A 20,323-nucleotide genomic window follows, 5' to 3' on the forward strand; every position below is an offset into this window, starting at 1 on the left:
TGGTTTACTCTTTAATAATCTATAATTGTTAAAATCTCAATGTTTATTTCTGTAACAAAGATTTGGTTCTTTAAGGCAGAAGACTGTTGTTAAATTAATGCTGTGCATAGTGAGAAAATTTGATTCTAAACATCAAATATCATGGGGTCAAGGCATATCCATCACACGCCAGAGGGGAGGCTAACACTGGACCACACTGCAGAGACTAGAGGTCAACCCCAGAGCCAGAAAATCAGGGCAAGATTTGTGAGTAGTTCCTGGATCAATATGTCCAATACAAGGTAAAGAGTTCACTTGTCAGAGCTGAGAGTCTCTGGAGAAGAGACCAATCAGGACTCAGGGAAGCTTCAGAATGGAAGTGCCCCCCTCTATCTGCTCAAGGTCCACAGAGAAACATGCCTCTGCCTCCAACCCATAACGTTTCTTTGCACTCTCATTTAAAAATGGGAAGGTGAAGATTATTTTTCTGTACATGCATTTGTTTCTAATGAAAATTGTGCCTTTCTTAATGGGACAAATATGTAGTGAAATGTTCCAATATTACTTGCCTATATTTATTCATTGGAGATGAAGCCAAATCTGATTATAGGACAGTCATTTAGTCATTCAACAAATGCTACTTGTGCATCCCAAGACCGAGTTAAAAAGCAAAGATTTGTAAAGTCATTGTCCTTGCTTGGAGGAACTTAGACCCTAAAAGATGTAACTATGTAAATAGATGATGACTGAAAGCAGAGTGTACACTTGGTTTTTCATTCTCCTATGTGAGGAAAAAGAGAACATCTAATAATAAGTCTTAAAATATTCTCCTTCCAGGAGAATCATTAGCACTGTGAATCCACAATTATGAAGATAGAGAGTAGTGGGGAAAAGTGTCTCATGTATTCTCTAAAACCATGTCTGAAGGATAATCACCCCTCCCTCTTATGTGTCACAGAAAGTCCCTATAATTTTATGTCTCAATATAACTTATATAATCTTTTCAAGCTACGTTTTCTGATTATATTCATCTCTCTGTGTGTGTGTGGGTGTAAATATATATATATACACACAAATGTGTATATCTACACATGTATTAACTTTATTTAAGTATTGTTCATTAACTAAAGGTAATAATTGTTTTGTAACTACACATTCAGAATACCTTCACAAAATGAGACATCTACATATACTCATACAGTACTTTTTAGCTCATCAGTTTATAAGGAATGTTCTTTTGTGCTGGCAATCAAAGAAAAAAATGCATTATGATCACCAATATTTTAGTGTTTTGGGGCTGTTAAAATCTACTAAGGATCTTAGAAAGACATATATCTTGACACTGTTATGTGCAGTTGTTCTTTTCTCTATGAAATGTCATTGTGTGGGCAAATAGTGAAGTGGAAAGATTGCAATACAAACAAGCAAGTGTGCATGTGTTTAAAATAAAATATATGTTAACAATGTAATCCTGGAGAATTGTCAGTTGTTACTAAGAGTGCATATATCATGGACACAAGGCCATAATTGTTTCTTGAATGAGAAAAGCAAACAACCATTAGCAATAGATAAATTTAAAATGCAAAGTTCATATATATACCAAAAATTTAGTTAGGGATGTGATTTTGGAAATTATTTTGTTATAGATGTCTGTGAGATTTAAATTAGTGAAACAACACACATGATTGAATAAAACAGAATTATCCAAAACATTTTATCTTCCTTCTCTTCCTTTATCTGCATTCATAAAAACACAACATTTTTATTTAAAGAAGAAAATACTAGATATAAAGAACAGACAAGGTTATTTTGCATCAGGGCACATATCTTTGTTAAGGATAGAGGGTAGGTGAGAAATTCTCTTGGAGAGTTTGTATACCTGAATCATAAACTTACAGGGGCTACTAACTTCTGCCTTGAGAAAGTTACTAAGAAAATCTTTAGAGAAAATAAATTTGGATTTAAATTATATCAATCTTCAAGCTTAGCCTCTGTATCATCCAGACAGTAGGAGAGGGCATACGTAGAAAATGCCTTTCACTACCAAAAGAAAAGAGTTGCATTCATTTTTGGTACAAATCTTTGGTGAACTTAACCAGACTTCATATTCTAGGTCACCACTATCAAGTATAGAATGGCATTTATTTTTGGTGATAAACAGGGTGTCATACTCATTCATCTTGACTAATAAGTTAGAATGAAAATAATTTCTTTTCCACAGAAACAAGCACGATGAATTCACTGGTTCCAAGTTATGTGTGTGTCATTATCCGAAAGATCTTCATTCTGATCTAATCTAGCAGCTTTCAGTAAATGACCTGAAGTGAAATTTAAACAACAAAACACAAAATGGGGGTCAGAGGCTCTCTCAAAGTAGAAAATTGAAGCTAATAAAAGAAAGAAGGAACAAAATAAAGAGGGAAGGAAAGAAAAAAGAGGGATTGCGGGATAAGGAAAGTAAAGGAGGAAAGAGAGAAATAAAGAATTGAATCATAGTCCATGACACTTTGTACCCAGGGATTTACAAGAACTTACAAAGCAGCTATCCTTCAAGTAGGCTTTCTCTCTTTTTTTAGAGTTATTTATTTTATATGAAATGCAGAGTTACAGAGAGACAGGAAGAGACACGGGGAGAGAGAAAGAAGGTTGAGGGGGGGAGAGAGAGAGAGAGAGAGAGAGAGAGAGAGAGAATCTTCTATCTACTGATTCACTCCCCAAATGGCCACATTGTCTGGGGTTGGGCCAGGTCAAAGTCAGGACCCAGGAGCTTCATCCGGGTCTCCCTTGTGGTGTAGAGCTTCAAGCATTTGGGTTATCCTCATCCTCTGCTGTTTTCCCAGGCACATTTGCAGGGAGCTGGATCTGAAGTGGAGTAGCCAGGACACTAACCGGCATCCATATTTAATGCTGGCCCTTCAGGTAGCGGTTTAACCTGCTGCATCACAGCACTGGCCCCTAAATCTGGCTTTCAATAAAGAAATATTTCCAGGAAAATAAAATATTATAAACTGAGGTGACTTATTTTACATGTTTTTTAATATAATTTACTCACTTGACAGAGACATCTGTCCCATCCTTTAATGCAGTCTTCAAATACTCAAAATTGCAAGGGCTGAGCAGAGATGAGTAAGGAGCCAGGAATTCAATGCAGATCTCCCAAACAGGTGACAGGAACACAACCGCTGGAGCCATAACCACTGCTTCCCAGGATGTCCATGAGTAGGAAGCTGGAGTCAAGCGCCGGAGCCAGGTATGAACATAGGTTCCCAGATATTGGATATGGACCTCTTAAAAGCTGCTAAATGGTGCTCCAATTATTAGATTTGATTTTTATATAGCTAAAATAGAAATTGATACAAATAACAAAATTCTCATTCTTAAAAATGAAATGTTAACATCTGATGACTAGCCAGTGATAAAATTAGTTGCAAATCTGATGTATATTCACTATTAAATCAAAGTTTTAAATTAAAATACATTTGAAAATAGTTTTTCACTTATGATTTGATGTCATCCATATAAACTCAGTGCTTGTAAGAAGAAAATGAAGACCATATAAACCACTTTCATGTTCTTAATTATTAGCCTAATATTAGGTAAAAACAATTGCTTGTTGAAAATCAAAATCTGGGGCTTCCTATTTGTCACTGTGTGTAAGATGACATTTGAGTGTCCTAATTGCCATATCAAAGTGCCTTGTTTCAAGCTTTAGCTTGATTCCAGCTTCCTGCTACTGCACACCCCAGAAGTTAGCAGGTGATGGCTAAAGTATTTGGATGCTGGTAACCCGCATAGGGAATTGAATCTGAGCTCTTGGCTTTGTTCTGGCTTTGGTTGTAGCTACTGTGGACATTGAGGAGTCAATGATCAGTTTATAGAATGTCTCTGTCTCTTTCTGCCTTTCAAAAACTAAATAAATGCAATTTTTTAAAAGATATATTTTATTTATCTGAAAGGTATAGTAACAGAGAGAGGGATAGAGAGAGAAGGAAAGAGAGAGAGAGGGCTTCCATTAGCTGGTTCACTCCCAAAATGGCTACAATGACTGGGACTGGGCCAGGCGGAAGCCAGGATCCAGGATCCAGGTTTCCCACGTGGGTGCAGAGGCCTGAGTACTTGGGACATCCTATGTTTCCCAGGCCATTAGCTGAGCTGAATTGGAAGTGGAGCAACCAGGTCTCTAATTGGAGACCATACAAGATACTGGAGCTCCAGGCAGCTGCTTAATCTGCTACACCACAGTGGTGGCCCCAAATAAGCATATTTTTTTTTTAAAAAATCTTGAGTTATAGAATTATTGAAACCAATATATGTAAGTGGAAATAAATGCATTCAGTCATTTTTCATTAATTCCAGTTTGATTTAAAGTGAGATATATATTCAAAAACATTGACATTTGTCATGACAATCCTAAATAAAGATTTTTTTAAAAAAAGGTTTATTTATTTATTTGAAAGGCAGAGATAGAAAGAGTGGGAAAGAAAGAGAGAGGTGCTCCATCTTCTGATTCACTCCCCTAGTGACCGCGACAACCAGAGCAGAGCTGGACACAAAAGGCAGGAGCCAGGAGCTTCTTCTCAGTCTGCCACATGGGTGCAGGGGCCCAAATGCCTGGGCCATCTTCTGCTGCTTTCTCAGACTATTATCAGGGAGCTGAATTGGAAGTGGAGCAGCCGGCGCATGAACGGGGGCCTATGTGTGAAGCTGCTGTTGCAAGCGGTGGCTTAATACACTACGCCACACACATTATTTTTAAAAAGGTATGTGTATTTATTTGAAAGCCACGAATTCAGAGAGAGATAGAGAGAAAGAGATAACTTCCACCCCCCCAATAAAGATATTAGAGTCAAACATTATCGTCCTTGATAGAGTTTTCATTGAACTCCAGAATTTTAGTAGTTTTTTCCTGTGAGATTTACTGAGAATATAGCCTTGTTAATGTTAAAAATTAATTTTCTAAAATGAAAATATTTAACTTTCACATAATTGCACATACTTATTGGATACACTGTGATTAATTTAATAAATGCATATATAACTGTTGATCAAACCAGGTCGCATTTATCACTTTTTGTGGGAAACTTTGAACTTCTCTCTTCTAGTTCTTTATATAATATATGATGAATTATTGTAAACTATAGTTACTCCAATATGCTATAGAACAGTAGAATGTGTTATATTTTAAATATAATTACTTACTACTTGATATATGGTATGATGTAAAAAAGACTTATACTAAATATATTAAAATTCTCTGAGGATCTAATATATTTTAAAGTTGAATTGATTTTACATTTAAATAAATGTATATTTAATGTCACATCCTGTTTAGTGAAACCTGTCTGAAATAGATTGTATTTGAATATGTGTGAACCAACTGATTTTACATTTATAATAGATTTTTGTATTGCATTAAAATTGAAATAGCTAAAACTCCCAAATTTTATACTTGTACTAATCTGATTTATAGAATAAATTTTTTTTACTTTAAATTTCATTATTTACAGTTACATAAAAGTTTTGAATTGGTAACATCTATAAATTGCAATTTGCTCATAAATCTTTATGACTATTCCTTGTAGGTACATAAACTACACCTGGATTCAGTGTCCAGGTGCTGAGAAACACGCATTGTAACACAGAATAGAATTTCTGTCCTGAGGACATGCATTCTTAAGATTACCAAACAACATTCTGCTCACCACAGAGAATGACTGGCTTGGGGTTTACTGGAAACTCAAGGGTATGGTGTTGTCAAACACCAACCTGGGACGCACACATACTTGCTCATTGCCTTGTAGTTTCAAGTACCCAAAAAACAACAACAACAAAAAAAAAAACAAAAAAAAAAACTATTACTTCCTTTTTTTAATAAATGGAAACATATTACTTAACAAAGAAGAGACTGGAAAAGATAAAAATAAGACATTTCTTTTGTGTTAGGTTGCATATGTTTGCCAGAGAGGAAGAATAACTATGTGAAAATTCACTGAAATTCTCCTGTGAAGTTCATGCTCCTGAATCATCAGCAAGACCCATTAAGCAAGCTAATGGTAATTAAGGATGAAACCACTGTGTCCTGTTCCCACCCCTGCTATCTGAGAAGGGAGTTTGCTTGACTGCTGTCTTGGGGAGTAGAAGTAGATATACATGCTGCATCGAAGTATGCAAAGCAGAAGACTACACTTCAGTTGCATTTCTCTGCTGGCTGATGCTGCCAGAAAACTTCATGTGGTACTGAGAGTATGTGACATGAAGAACGACAGGTTAAAAATTGTGGGACTTTCATATGAATTATATGTTTATTCAGCAAAAGGATTGCCCTGATGGTATTTACCTTTGTTGTTTTTCTATTAAATTCACCTAATCATTTTATTTGACTACGTCCTTGGAAAATAATGACCACGGAAATTCGACAGTTGTTATTTTTAAAAAGGTATGTGTATTTATTTGAAAGCCAGAGTTAGAGAGAGAGAGAGAGAGAGAGAGAGAGAGAGAGAACTGATAGAACTGTTTGTTCTTCCTAGCTCATTACCCCACATATCATGCTTGAGTCATAGTGGAGGATTTCAGCTTGTCTAGAAACAAACTATAGGACTTTACTTTTGAACTTCTGACTAATATAATATTGCCCAAATTTTACTTGTCTCAAAACTTGTTTCCCTTTCCTTTCTTCCTCATTTCTGCTGCCATAGAATTGCATTCCCAGTCCTACCCCCCAAAAAGCGATGCTATGCATGATCTTCTGTTTTTTGAAACACTCACAAAAATCTTCTAAAGCCACAAAATGGATTATATACAATACACTTAAATTATTTTAAAAAACCTCTGCCTGTGAAACTGGAATCCATAGGGAACTGGTTGGAGACTCTAGCTACTCCAATTCCAATTCAGCTCCCTGCTAATGGCCTGGAAAAAGCAGTGACAGATGGCCCAAATGCTTGGGCTACCATACCCACATGGGAGTCCTGGAAGAAGCTCTTGGTTCCTGGCTTTGGAACCTTGTAACCTGGCTAAGCCTGGGTACAGCCATTTGGGGAGTAAACTAGCAAATGAAAGATTCTCTCTCTTGCTCAATCGCTCACTCCCTCTCTATCTCTGTCTCCCTCTCTCTCATCTCTCTCTCCAACTTTGCCTTTCAAATAAAAACCAAATAAATAGGTTTAAATGCTGTAAAAACAGTAAAACCAATGAACTCAGCTTCACATGTAAGCATATTAATGTGAAAACAATGCAAAGTTAGTGGACCAGGGCACATATAATATACTTCCATTAATATAATTTTTCAGATAAAGTTAAACAATGTGATTTTCACAGAAATAAGTCTTGTTGGAAAATAATTCTTTTAAACACACAGATATAATTAAAACAAAATTTAGCATACGAGCTATTCCATGGGTCCAAGGGAAGAGTAGAGGGTAATTTAAGATTTGGATGAACTTTTTTCCCCTAGAGTGAGTCTTCATTCTGTTATTTTTACAAATATAATAATATTTTTATAAATGTGTCCCATGTTCCTTTAGAACTCCATTCTCATTCCTCCTGTGAACTTCTTTCAAGTTCAGGCAACTTTCTTTGAGACTGATTTCTTTTGCTGAGGCCCAGAGCTCCACACATGTATATGGTAGGCCTAAGGTGTCTGGAAGATTGTTCCTGCAAAAGCATTCCTTTAACATTGTCAAGTAGGAGGTGATGGACAATGACTTTAGCTACCAAATGTCTCAATCTGGGAAGTAGTTTTCTAGTAGAATCCAGAAAATTACCCAGAATAAACCAATAAACAGAATGCAGTGAAATTAGCAATGTGCATTCCCAAGGCTGTAACTAAAACTAACACAACTTCCTCTTTAGCATTTTTGGATATCCACAGACGTCATGAAACAAGTCTGACTTGGGACCATGTTCATCATGTTGAGAGAAAATCTAGGGAAGCTATGTAAAGTAGAAGGGGCCTTAGGACTACAAAGAGAGAAGGTTGGTGGGACAGCAATCAGGAGAAAGGAGAGAGAGAGAGAGAGAGAGAGAGAGAGAGAGAATTTGCTAGGCACCAGCTCCAGCCACTATCAGCCTCAGCTCCCTGAGAGATCCCTATTAAGTCAAACTGACATGCTAGGAAGCTGATCTCACTCAAGACAGAGAATTGTGAGCTGCACAACAGAGCTGCCAGTTGAAGTCGCTAATTTTGGTTTGTGGGCTATCGCAAAGTATCAGAAAATTAAAGCTTTTCTCATGCCCCCACTTTGCTACTAGGTGTAGAAGCTTCCAGTCATAATTTCACAGTGAACAACCTGTAGTCTAAATGTAGTCTGAATTTACTTTCAAGGCAGTCCAATTGATGACAGCATAATTAACAGTTAAAATGAAGGCAGTTCAGAGTAAAACAAATTAATAAAATTATTTCATATTATGTAACAGTCTCACACATATTAATGTACACACCATGAGGAATCATCCTTTCTCTCCCTTATTTCCCCCACCCCTAGTATTCCTTGGAAACAGAGTTGGTGAGTGGGAGTTATTTGCTTGTGGGAATAAAATAAGATAATGGTATCATGCAATACTGTGTAAAGATTAAGTGTTGTATACATTTCTATACATTAAGTAATTCTTATTACTCTTTTTTGACCAGGAGAAGCAAAGGATGATCAGTTCATAGAAAATCTATTTTTAGGGGCCGGCACTGTGGCTCAATGGGTTAACGCCCTGGCCTGAGGCACCGGCATTCCATGCGGACACAGGTTCGAGACCCGGCTGCTCCACTTCCAATCCAGCTCTCTGCTATGGCTTAGGAAAGCAGTATAAGATGGCCACATGGGAGGACAGGAGGAAGCCCCTGGCTCCTGGTTTCGGATCACTCAGCTCTGGCCGTTCTGGCCAATTGGGAAGTCAATCATCGGATGAAATACCTCTTTCTCTCTTCCTCTCCTCTCTCTGTGTAACTCTTTCAAATAAATAAATCTTTAAAAATGTCTATTATTAATTCACAAACTTTCCTTAAATGTATCGTTTCATCATACTAAGGGATCATATCTAATTGAAACACGGCTATAAAAATAGGAGGTTTAGGAAAAATGCTTCAATTATTTTTCTGAAGTTCTTGTTTTGAAATGTGTGAAAAGGCTCAAGTTGTCATTTGGAGAAATTTCGAAACTGAAATGTCTATCATCTTTATGAAGGGGTCACATATAGGACGTCTAGAAGCCGAATAGTAAGATAGATGATCTCATTGGCTCTTTTGGTCTGAGACTCAATACAACAGGTCATTTTTTCATTTGTTAAATCATCATGTTCAGTTTTTCTGATTGAATATAATAAAGGGTAAACTCAAATATTTCACCTATTATCTAGGCTTAATAGGTACACATAGTGCCCTTTTCCAATAGAGGAGTTTACTATTTTAGCTATTTTACTATATGTAAAGCAGTTGTTATAGCTGTTGTTTGTAACTCCATGACATATTGAAATAAAATTTAAAAGCAGTTGCAAATATTTCTAAATTATCTAAATGTGCCATTATATATGCTATTGAAACTCTATGTAACATTTAAGTTCATTTAAAGTATGCTTTCCTGTAACCAGGGTTTGAAACTTGGATGGCCAGCCTTTGAAATGTATAAATTATAGAAGGAAATCAGCATAGTTTTCTTTTCCTGGGAAGTGGAGCAGTTAATATTCAACATGAAATGTCTAATCTTTAAATACATTATAATCTAACTGCTTAGGATAATTTTTGCTTTAATACCTTAAGAGTCTTCAAAGCCTGAAGGATGGGATTATTAAGATGGAATTTTAATGTCAAAATTATCAGAGAAGTGAACATATTGCCAGTGTTCATAAAAATTGTATTCAATTTCTGTATGATTTGTTCAAATAAGAGATGAGAATATATTTGATTATAGCTAGTAAGTAACCAAAAATTTGATCAGATGACTGGAGGTCACTGCTACATAAGTGCTGTCAACCTCAGAGATTAGACTATTTAAGAACTGAATTTACTCTAATATATAAATGTATCTGCAGAGATATGCATAAAATGTAGTCATCAAGTAACTAAATCATTGCAATATTTTGTGGTGAAAATCATAAGAAAAACAGAGTATGCAGATAAATATTAAAATGATTGTGAATTATACCATTTCTTACCAAAAATAATGCAAAATAATAATAACTTGCTTAATTTTCATTTTCTGAAGATTTAGGATAACAAAATTAGCAAATGCATAGCGGATTTCTAAACTTTAAACTTCTTGTATGTAGCAGATTTTTATTAGAGTTCAGATTCATTTATGGTATAGAATTAACTTTAGCAACCAGCTAATATGAAAGGCAATGACAAGTTGGCATTAACTATATACTATTTTAGGTAATTGTTTTAACACAAATATATACTTTCCAATATTTTTTTCCTATATCATGCTTGTCAGTTTCTTAAGGATTATACTGTAGCAATACAAGCTTTCCCTTCTAAATTATCATATATCTACAATGATGTTCTCATAAGTATCTTTTAAAACTATTAATAGAAACTATAATAAGCGATCAATAGTCATTCAAACTTACAATTATAATTTTTCTCCTAATGGTGGGGGAGATGTAAAAACTTGTCTTATGGGTTGGCCTTAAGACACAAAAGCTCAGTAGGTACCTTTCTTAGAACAATGCACATTTGTAATTTATGAATGTTCTTTTATATTCTTGTAGGATATAAATATACAGTTACATTTTCCCTTTTCCCCAGTGCTACATAATTATAACTTGTAATATGTAAATATTTATGAATTCACAGGATGTTCGCTAGGAGAGAAGAATGTTATACTTGCAGATTTGTCTAGTATTTGCAGAATTCAGATCTTATTATTAGGCTTTATGCTTTATTGCGAAATGTAAAATACATTGTTATAAATTTTCACTTGTCTAGAAAACATACCATCTGGTGATTTTGTTGAGATTTGAGGATTATCTCAACATCATTTCTTGCTAGAGGTAGACGTTACAACATTGGTTGAAAATTTTACTAGCTTTACTTTTATGTAAGTAAATGGAGGACAAATGCCCTGCCCTGTGTTCTGGATGATAAAATGCAGTTCCAATATTAATATAATGAGGTGTTAGAATATAGAGGGCTTTAAAGATTTTCTAGGCAGTAATGATACACTAGTAGATTGACAATGGCTATCTAAAATGCAATTTAAAGATTCCAAGACTACCCATGCGGAGGCCCAGTGAGGACACATTGAGAATATATGGCTTGGGTCCAGGATGGCACTCTGGTGGCAAATGTGCTGTGTATTTTGCCAACCAGCACTGAACATAAATTAAAGATCAGTAAAAGCTCACCAAAGAAGATACCAATGCCTGAAACATCCCACGAAATTGTCAGAACTACTTCTTAACATTTGTTCACTTATTTCCTAAACTTTCACTTTTATAACCTCCACTAATTCTATTCTAGTACTCATTAAAAACATGGATTCTTCAAAAAATGAAGATTAACATCCGTTTTCCTTTTAGACATTTTCTTTTCCAATCAAAACTCATGGATTCTCTGCTACTTCACCATTGCTATAAATTGCTCAGTGCATTTTCAAAAATAATTTCCTAGAACCAAGTACTCTAGATGATATATAATGTAAACTAAAATATTATTTCTCTTTATGAAAACACTGTACCTCCATTTAATACAACATGAAGAATTCACTGCCTGTTTTGTGGTATTTTCATCCTCTTGGCTCAAACTGACTTTACATTTATTACCACATTTAGCTGTTTGTAAGAGTGACTCACTTATGTGTCCCAAATACTACTTGTTCATAAATTCCTCATATGATAATGATAACCACATTTCTATGATTATTTTTTTCAGTAAAGAACCACACTGAGCATTTCATTTTAATCATATTATTTGAAGTCACCATAGCCTTAATTTTATCTGCAGATAAGATACTAAGACCTACAGATGCAGTTTCATTACATTTATCACTTCTGTGTTTATTTTGCACTTGGAATTATTCATTTTGGAGTTTTTATTCAATAATTATATTAGGTTCTCTAAGGACACAAGGAACTATAGTCTAAATTTTCCATAGGTAAATGAGATTTATTTCAAAACTACTTGAAGAAAATGTTAAATGGAATACTGAGAAGTTACACAAATAAATCTAGACAAAGGGAATGTTCCTATACCTGTGCAATAGTTTTGATGTCTCAATGACAGTTTTCACCACCCTAATAAAAGAGTGCTTTGTGTTTTTTCTCCTTCCCAAGGAAGAGCTTCATTTTTTCTTTATGGTAGGATAAGATGATAACTCATGTCTCTGTCTCTACTGCTATTGGCCCCAGTGCTCAGTTTGAGTCCTCCTACTCTCTGACTAATGTTTTATGATTACTTACAACTCTTGTTTATTTGTTTTGATATCATAGCACTTGATGTCTGCCCCATTCATTTGGGGAGTGAATCAGCAGACATGAGGTCTCTGTCTATTTCTGTTTCTGTTTCTTATGCTGTGTTTTTCTCTACCTTTCAAATATGTATCTAAAGTAAGTCTATTTAACCAATGGGAAGTATCTTTCAAGATTTACATGTATGTACCTTTGACTCAATAGTTTATATTTTATTTTCATGCAGTATGTAAATACATACTGGTAGCTTCAGTTTTAATCATGATTTGGGACAACCTGATATCAATCTGTAAAGAAATATTTAAAACATTATCCAACTGAAAAGAAGAGGAAGTGTCAGGTAAAGTGTTAAGCACAAGACATGAAAGAGATAGTAGAAAAGCAACTGCCTCTCATGAATGTCATTGTTTCTTAATAGAGGAATATTGAATATGGGAGCATTGAAAGTGTGTGCACTCAGTGTATCTCTGTAATTGACATTTAGGAAATCATAGAGAATGGGAGATTAAACAAGAGAAAAATGCATGCAATGGCCAGAGTTGGGCCAAGGCCAGAGTTAGAAGTCAAAACTCAATCCAGGTTTCCCATATAGCTAGTGGAGACCCAGATACTTGAATGACCACCTTCTGTTTCTTAGTGTCTGCATAAGTGAGAAGCTGGATTCAGAAGTGTTAGCTGGGAAATCAAAATTGAGCACTCTGTTGGGCAATGCAGGCATTTTAAGTGTTAGGTTAAATGGTTACTCCTGCCCAGTTTGGATTTTATCCCTGTATTCCATATATAATAATGCATTGTTGATGTGGGAATTTACCCTAGTGGTTAAGAGACCAGTAAAGACACTTACATTTCATATAAAAGTACCTGGATTCAATTCCAAGCTCTAGCTACCAATTCCAATTGCCTGTCAATGCAGAACCTGGAATGCAATATATAATGGCATAACTAGTTGGGTTCCTGTCACCTATGTGGGAGAGTTGAATTGAATTTCTAACTTCTTTATATTTTAGTTTCTTCCCCCAAAATAGAGTTTAAATTATTACTTACCTTATTTTTGTTTATTAATTATGTAATATATGTTAGCATATCTGTCCATATATACTGCTTTTTCACCAACATAAACACTGATTTAATTTTCTTCAGCTTTTTTGTATTATAGTTAATTTTCACCTGAATTCTTCCTACAAAAAAAAAAAAAAAATCATGGAGCCACACTGAACTTTTGATTCTTAATTCATTCTTGCTTAAATATTTTTTCATGTTTTGTTTAAGTCTTCAAAAACTTTGACACTCAAAATTTGTATAAATGAGAAAACTCATACGGGAGTAGATCATCAGAAAAACTTAAGTAGGTACAAACTCAGCCATCTCTCTAGGGATCATCCATACTGATGTTTTATTGAATTAAGAAAATACTAGAAAAAATGAAGTTAATGTACATATGCCTAGGTATTTCTGAATTATATAGTAATTATGCATATTTTGTAAAAAACTTTTGTCATTGCTTCTAACAATCACTGGTAGTACAATTAACACTATTTCTGTTTTAAAGGTGAGAAAGCTTAGACTCAAAAGCATAACCTACTCAATGCATCAATTCAGTTGATGTCAGGTATGGAATTTCAACTCCAAGTACAAAATTTTTTCTACTTGAGATTTCTGTGTTCTTTGAAAATATATTTTGCAGTATTAATTCCTTCCTACAAAAGACTGAGTATGTGAAGAGATTTGAGTATTCCTGGAATCCTGTCTATTGCCTTTTGGGCCCCAACAAAATGTCCTCTCTCTCTACAAGCACACTAATTAATTCTATTGAATTAAGACTTAAAACATCTAAGAGTCTTCTATTCAGAATCCAAATACCCTTGGAGATTTAATAATCAAGCTGTTAAGTAATTAAACCTTAGTAAGAATTAGCTTATCAGATTGCTTTTCATCAACTGCTAAGTGAGAAGCAGTGGAGCACACAGTAGAAGAGACGGGATAAGGTGAGAGCCAAAGCATAAGCAATTCTTGAGGACAGAGCAGAACACTGTCGCTTCTGTGAAAATCTGGGAACCCAGCAAAATGGTAAATTTAACTAGCAGAGCTGTAGTTTAAACACCAAGCAAAATCAATTAATTTATAATTTTGGCGAATGGCTTGTCTTGGCTGTAGACTTAAGCTAACAGTCATCCTATATTAAATGGGATTATATCCCTAGATATTTTTCTGATTCAATCTACAGTTGAAAGTATGTTTTTATTCTATAGAAAATGACCAAAAAACTAACAACTTTTTCTGGCATGCCTTTCTACGGACTTGTCAAACACTAGTCTGAATTTCAACTTAACAACAAATACAAAAATTAAGACCTACATCTTTGACGTTTCTTTGATCATGTGCATTCCATCTCAGCTCTGGCAAATTTCCCCATTCACTTGCTTGTACTTAATTTTAATGCACGCAGTCCATGCAATCATGACTCCTTTGCCCATGTTTCTTTAGTTTTGTATCTTCCACCTTTTGTTTGTATGACACTCCTAGATAGTAGAGACTACATCGTATTTATCTTTGCATTCCTAGCATCTGTCACAATGTCTAGACATTGTGGTCAAGGCTAATAGGTTACTAAATGTTTAATGAATGAATTAACTAACTGAGCAAGTATGTAAATATGATGTAAATATACATCTATATAACAAGCAATTCCTCCTTTCACAATCAAGCTGAATAATCACCTGTCTTATCTGTTTTCAAGATATTTTATTATTCTTCGTGCATCTGTTAACTTTTATGGATATTTTAAGCAATATATTTAATGAAACTTTTCTGCAGGAACATAGAGCAACCTGAAAAAAATGAGAACAAATCAAAACTGAACTGTGAAATATAAGCTATAGTTTCTAAATTGAATGAACATAATAGTTTTTGTTTAGATTAAACAAACTCTTTAGCTTTTTAAAAATAAATCTATTATTTCAGACTGGTTAAATTTATAAACAAAAAGTGTGAAGTAGTAAAAAGACTTCCTATATACCCACACACCTGTTATGAACATCTCATATTAGTATGTTTGTCACAATTAATGAACTATACCCAGATTCACCTCTTTTTTATCCAGATTTTTAGTACAAGTTTGCTAATAAATCATTCTTCTATCCATGTTGTGTGATAATTTACTTATCAATCAAACAAGTCAATGAAACTATCAGTCAAAATAAAAAAATTAAGATCAGTCCAGTGATTTGAATACTAAGTAAAAATACCCATCAATTTGAAAACTGTTATTTTAAAATATATTTTTATAATTACAAATATTTAACTGAATTTTCTGGCATGGTAGCAGACACAGATTATGTTCCATATGGGGTATCCATAGGTTCAGTCTTCTAATTGATGGTATTCATATATTTTTGTGTGTCTTTATTTATCATAAGTTATAAAAGCATCTATCTTACACATGCTACTGCTTAATATAATTTTATACACTTGACTCTCCATTTTTCTATCCCAATGTCAAGTTCTATCATCTTGGCATATCTGCACTTAACACATGCATTTGAAGACCACTTTTGCTTCTGCAGTTCTTGAAAATTTTACAAGTTTTGACCAAACAGGATGCAGAATTGTTTTTGAGTTTCTGCCATGAAATGTCTAATAACCCTGTCATTCTTCTGAAAATACTGTGTTAATAAATTCTGACAACGTGCAAAACATAGTGAGAAGAAGAATTTTTACTTCCCACGCAGCTTTTCTCCAAGTGGTAAAAGATAGAGAAAAAGAAAAAGGGAGAAAGACCCCACAATTAGGTCAGATAGGCCATTTCTTCACAGAAAGATTATTTCTGAAACTTACATCCCTGAATTCTTTCTGGGAATAGTCACCTTAAAGTTCTCAGCCAACAAACCAGCCCTCTGCCTTGGAAGTGCAGTTAGCAATCTAAAAATCATTCCGTAATAAAACATTTATATTTTTGCATTTCATGATAGCCAGCATTTTATAGCTTTCCTTTGGCGCTTTTCTACCTAGTTTCATACTTTTAACACTAAAGCAATGTTTTGTCTTTTTTCTGGTTTTGGTTTATGATGTTTGATGATACCAAGTGGCAACACCTTTCATTAAAGAAACGTGCATATATGAAAAGTGAAACAAACACACACACAAGTGGTTTTCTCACTCAAACATCAATTACAATGTAAGTTAAAACAGAAGTGTAAGAAAAATCATAAGAGTCAGACATCTAGTTATTCATTATTAAGGTTTTGATAGTATGTTGGCTCACTTAACAGCTATGCAGTCTTTAGTACATCTGGAAAGGTCATTAGCATACGTGTGTGCATATATATGTATGTATATGTGTTTGTGTGTGTGTGTATATATATATATATATACATTTCTCAAAAATGCTGGAAATGCAAAAGAAAATTTAATTCCTTAGGACACATTAAAATAAACAACTACCAATTTTCCTTACAATAGGTCTGAAAACTCTTGGCAACTACTAATATATGAACACAAGTGGAAAATATTTCTTTGTGCTTGTCTACATTACACCATTTGTGGCAGTGTTCCTTTTAAAGCCATGACATCAGAAGCATCCCAGGATCTTAGAATCACTGACATTTTAATCAAAGAAAGCTTTTGACTACAAGATAATTAGGAGAAGCAGGTAGATAAAACCTTAAAACCTTGCTTTTCAAATTAAATTAACAATGGTCTGGTGCGGAACTGAGTTAATGTGTGCCGTGCATCGTGCAGCAGCTCACAGCAGATTCTCACGGCGTGCAAGCGGGGGGATTCTGAAGAAATTCTCTCCAGATTTCCTGGCTGTGGGTAAATCCCAAGCAGGTTAATCATATGTAAAATGTAGGATATATGTGTATCTCTCATATATATATATATATATGTAATATATACACATGCACAAACATATATGTATATTTTATGAAAGGTAAAAGATTAGAATTTGCTAAATCTTCTTCCTATATTTGACCAAATGAGCATTGCAAATATCTAATTGTTTGAAAAAAAGAAAGGATTAATGTTTAAAATCATTATTTCAACACCACATCAAAAGATGCAATTTTCAGAAAGCTCTTTTTTCGCCTGAGTTTCTTCAGTATGGTTTCATTCAAATGATAATACTGTGTATAGAATGAAAACTTTACACTGTACATTAAAAGTAATAGAATACTTGATTAAAAATTTGAAATACCCATCAAACTCAAAGTAATAATTATAATTATTTAGTTGAACAAAAATAAATCAGGACATTTAATATGTAGCCCTTGATTTCAAATCAAATATTTTATTTGTAATATTTAAAAAGAAAACATTTTAGAGATTCCATTTGTCCAAAGTAGAAGTAATTGATCATCATCTTATGCTGAAACACTAGTGGTTTACAACTTAGGTTTAACAGTACATTTGCCCAGCAAAATAGTGAGATTGACAGCAGTGTGTGTGTGTATGTGTGTGCATGTATATTTGGAAAAAGTCTTACAAATAATGTTTATCTTGCTTCCCTAATCATTCTCTTCAAAATTAAGAAAGTTTTCCTTAAGAGGTCTGTAAAATCAAGAAAGTGTGCAAATGCATTAAATTGCCAAAAGAAGACTTCAAAAATATATGCATGAAGCAATCATTAACATGCAAATCACATCCTAATATTAGAATCCTCAAGGAAGACAGAATTAAGTGAGTTCCAGTGTATGCGTGACAGTGATGTCATTCACATCCACGAGAAATCAGCCAGGTGTCAAGATCATGACAAGCCAAGGAGGAGCATTTTCAGGCTGATTTTCTCTGCCATGGAGTATAACGATCCTTCCAGTTCTGTGCTACTACTGAACCAGTAGTTATGCTAACCCAGAACTGCTGGTGGTGTGTGATAATTTTTACCCATTCCTGAGACCAAGATGAAGGAACACTATTAAAATGTGTAGAAGTCAGCTTCCGGTGCCTGTTTCTCCAAACACAAGCTCTGCACCACCTCTTAAATAATTACAGCCTGACAAGCTGATCTTGCAAAGAACAGCAACAATAGTAAAGCCACCTAAAATTCCCATGGAAATCATGTCACCTATTGGAGTATAAAAGGGAAGAAGTAAAACCTAGATTATGATATTAAGAGATTTTTACCTTGTACTTCTCCATCCTCATTTCTCCCCTTCACTCATGTAGAAAGCATGAATCTATGGCTTAGGTTCTGATGTTATTACCTACTTCCCAACATATGATGTCAAAAAGGACAAATCTAAGTATTCCACAGCAACATAGACTCAGAAAGTGATTAATAAGAAACCTCAGGATTATAAAAAGTACAATACACTGAATAATCTACCAGAGAGAAAGCAGGTAAAAAATGGAAATTTAAAACAGACAATATCCTTAAAGAAAACTGTAAAATTGTTGCTGGCACTGGGGCAGTGTAGTCTAAGCCTCCATTGTAGTGCTGGCATCTCGAGATGCCATCTCGTGTCCTGAAAGTTCTTCTTTCAATCCAGCTCTCTGATTATGGCCTGGTAAAAGATACCTCAAGTGCTCGGGCCCCTGCACCCATGTGGGAGACCTGGAAGAAGCTCCTGGCACCTGCCTTCAGGTCAGCCCAGATCTGGCATTGTAGCCATTTGAGGAATGATCTAGCAGATGGAAGACCTTTCTCTCTGTCTTTAGCTCTACCTCTCAAATAAATAACTAAAATAAAATAAAAAAGAAAAGAATAAAATAGGGTGGTAGCTTTAATGATAATACTGAGATCTGTGTATTAAAACACATAATTATTGAAACAAGGAACTCAATAGACAATCAAAAGGATACAGCCAAATGAGAAAATGTGGAAGGTGAAAAATCAAGTCAAAGAATTTATCCAAAAAGTATCAGGAAGAAAATAAGTTGACGTAAAAGAAAAGAGTTAACAGAGAATCCAGAGCCAGATATGTCAACACTCAAATGAATGACTATAGAGTTCCCAAATCATAGAAAAAAAATAAAGCATAGGAAATAACTTAAATAATTAGTAGGAATGTCATAAAGTGAGAGACAAACTAAGGAAAAATATTCACTAAGTTTTTGTTTTTCTGGGAAAAAAGTTTTACTCTGGTTTCCATGGTGTAGAATTCCAGGTTGACAGTTGTCATGGTAAACTATTTTAAAGATGTCATTCCATTGTTTTCTGTCTTATATGATTTTGATAAGCAGGCTCATCTTACATTCCTCAATGTTTCACTAAATGTAATTTTCCAGTGCCAAAACCCCCTATAGCTGCCTTTCAATAGTTTAACTACGACTAATTTTTAACTTAGTCTACTTACAGTTCTCTGAGGTTCTTGAAAGCATGGTTTGTTTTCTTTAGTTAGTTTCGGGAAATCCTCAGTTATTACTTCTTCAAATATTTTTTTCTTTTTCTTCTCTCTCTCTCTTCTTCCTGTTATCCTTTTTCTTCCTCTCCTCCTCATCCTTCTTCCTCTGTAACACTAAATATAGGTAAATTACATTCTTTAATAGTGTTTAATAGGTTTTGGATCACTTATTTTATATATTTTTGCTCTCTTTGCGTTGATCTATGTTCAAGTTTTTGGTCCACCGCCAAGCATGTCATGTGGGCTGATTAACACTTTGATGGACTTCATATCTCATACAGTCATCTTTTTTTTACCTTGATTTTTTTAAAAATTTTATTTAACTTATACAAGTTTCATGTATTCCATATATACAGATGTAGGAATATAGTGATACTTCCCACCCTATCCTCCCGCCTGCCCATGCTCCAACCCTTCCTCCTCCCTCTCCCATTCCCACTCTTAATTTTTACAAAGATCTATTTTCAGTTTATTTAATGATCATAAAGTTAACCTTACACTAAGTAACAGAGTACAACAAATAGTATGATGAAAAAAACATCTCTCCTCAATGGAAGCGGCAAGGGAACCATTTTTCTCCAACACATTACATTTTAGATACTCTA

The 20,323-nt window shown here is 34.5% G+C and overlaps 1 long non-coding RNA gene across 1 annotated transcript in view; it reads right to left on the reverse strand.

The window, feature by feature from the left end:
* The window catches only part of LOC127491845 (uncharacterized), a 23,307-nt gene extending 3,882 nt beyond the window's left edge, over positions 1–19,425 (reverse strand). Inside the window, exons 1-4 of the long non-coding RNA XR_007920785.1 lie at positions 18,499–19,425; positions 15,096–15,206; positions 13,423–13,556; positions 3,032–3,317 (exon numbers count right to left, since the gene is read on the reverse strand). This is a non-coding gene — a long non-coding RNA (uncharacterized lncRNA). The remainder of the gene's footprint in view (positions 1–3,031; positions 3,318–13,422; positions 13,557–15,095; positions 15,207–18,498) is intronic.
* Positions 19,426–20,323: the final 898 nt, after the last annotated feature.

This window comes from Oryctolagus cuniculus, chromosome 3 (genome assembly GCF_964237555.1).
Source record: "Oryctolagus cuniculus chromosome 3, mOryCun1.1, whole genome shotgun sequence".
Lineage (NCBI taxonomy): Eukaryota > Metazoa > Chordata > Mammalia > Lagomorpha > Leporidae > Oryctolagus > Oryctolagus cuniculus.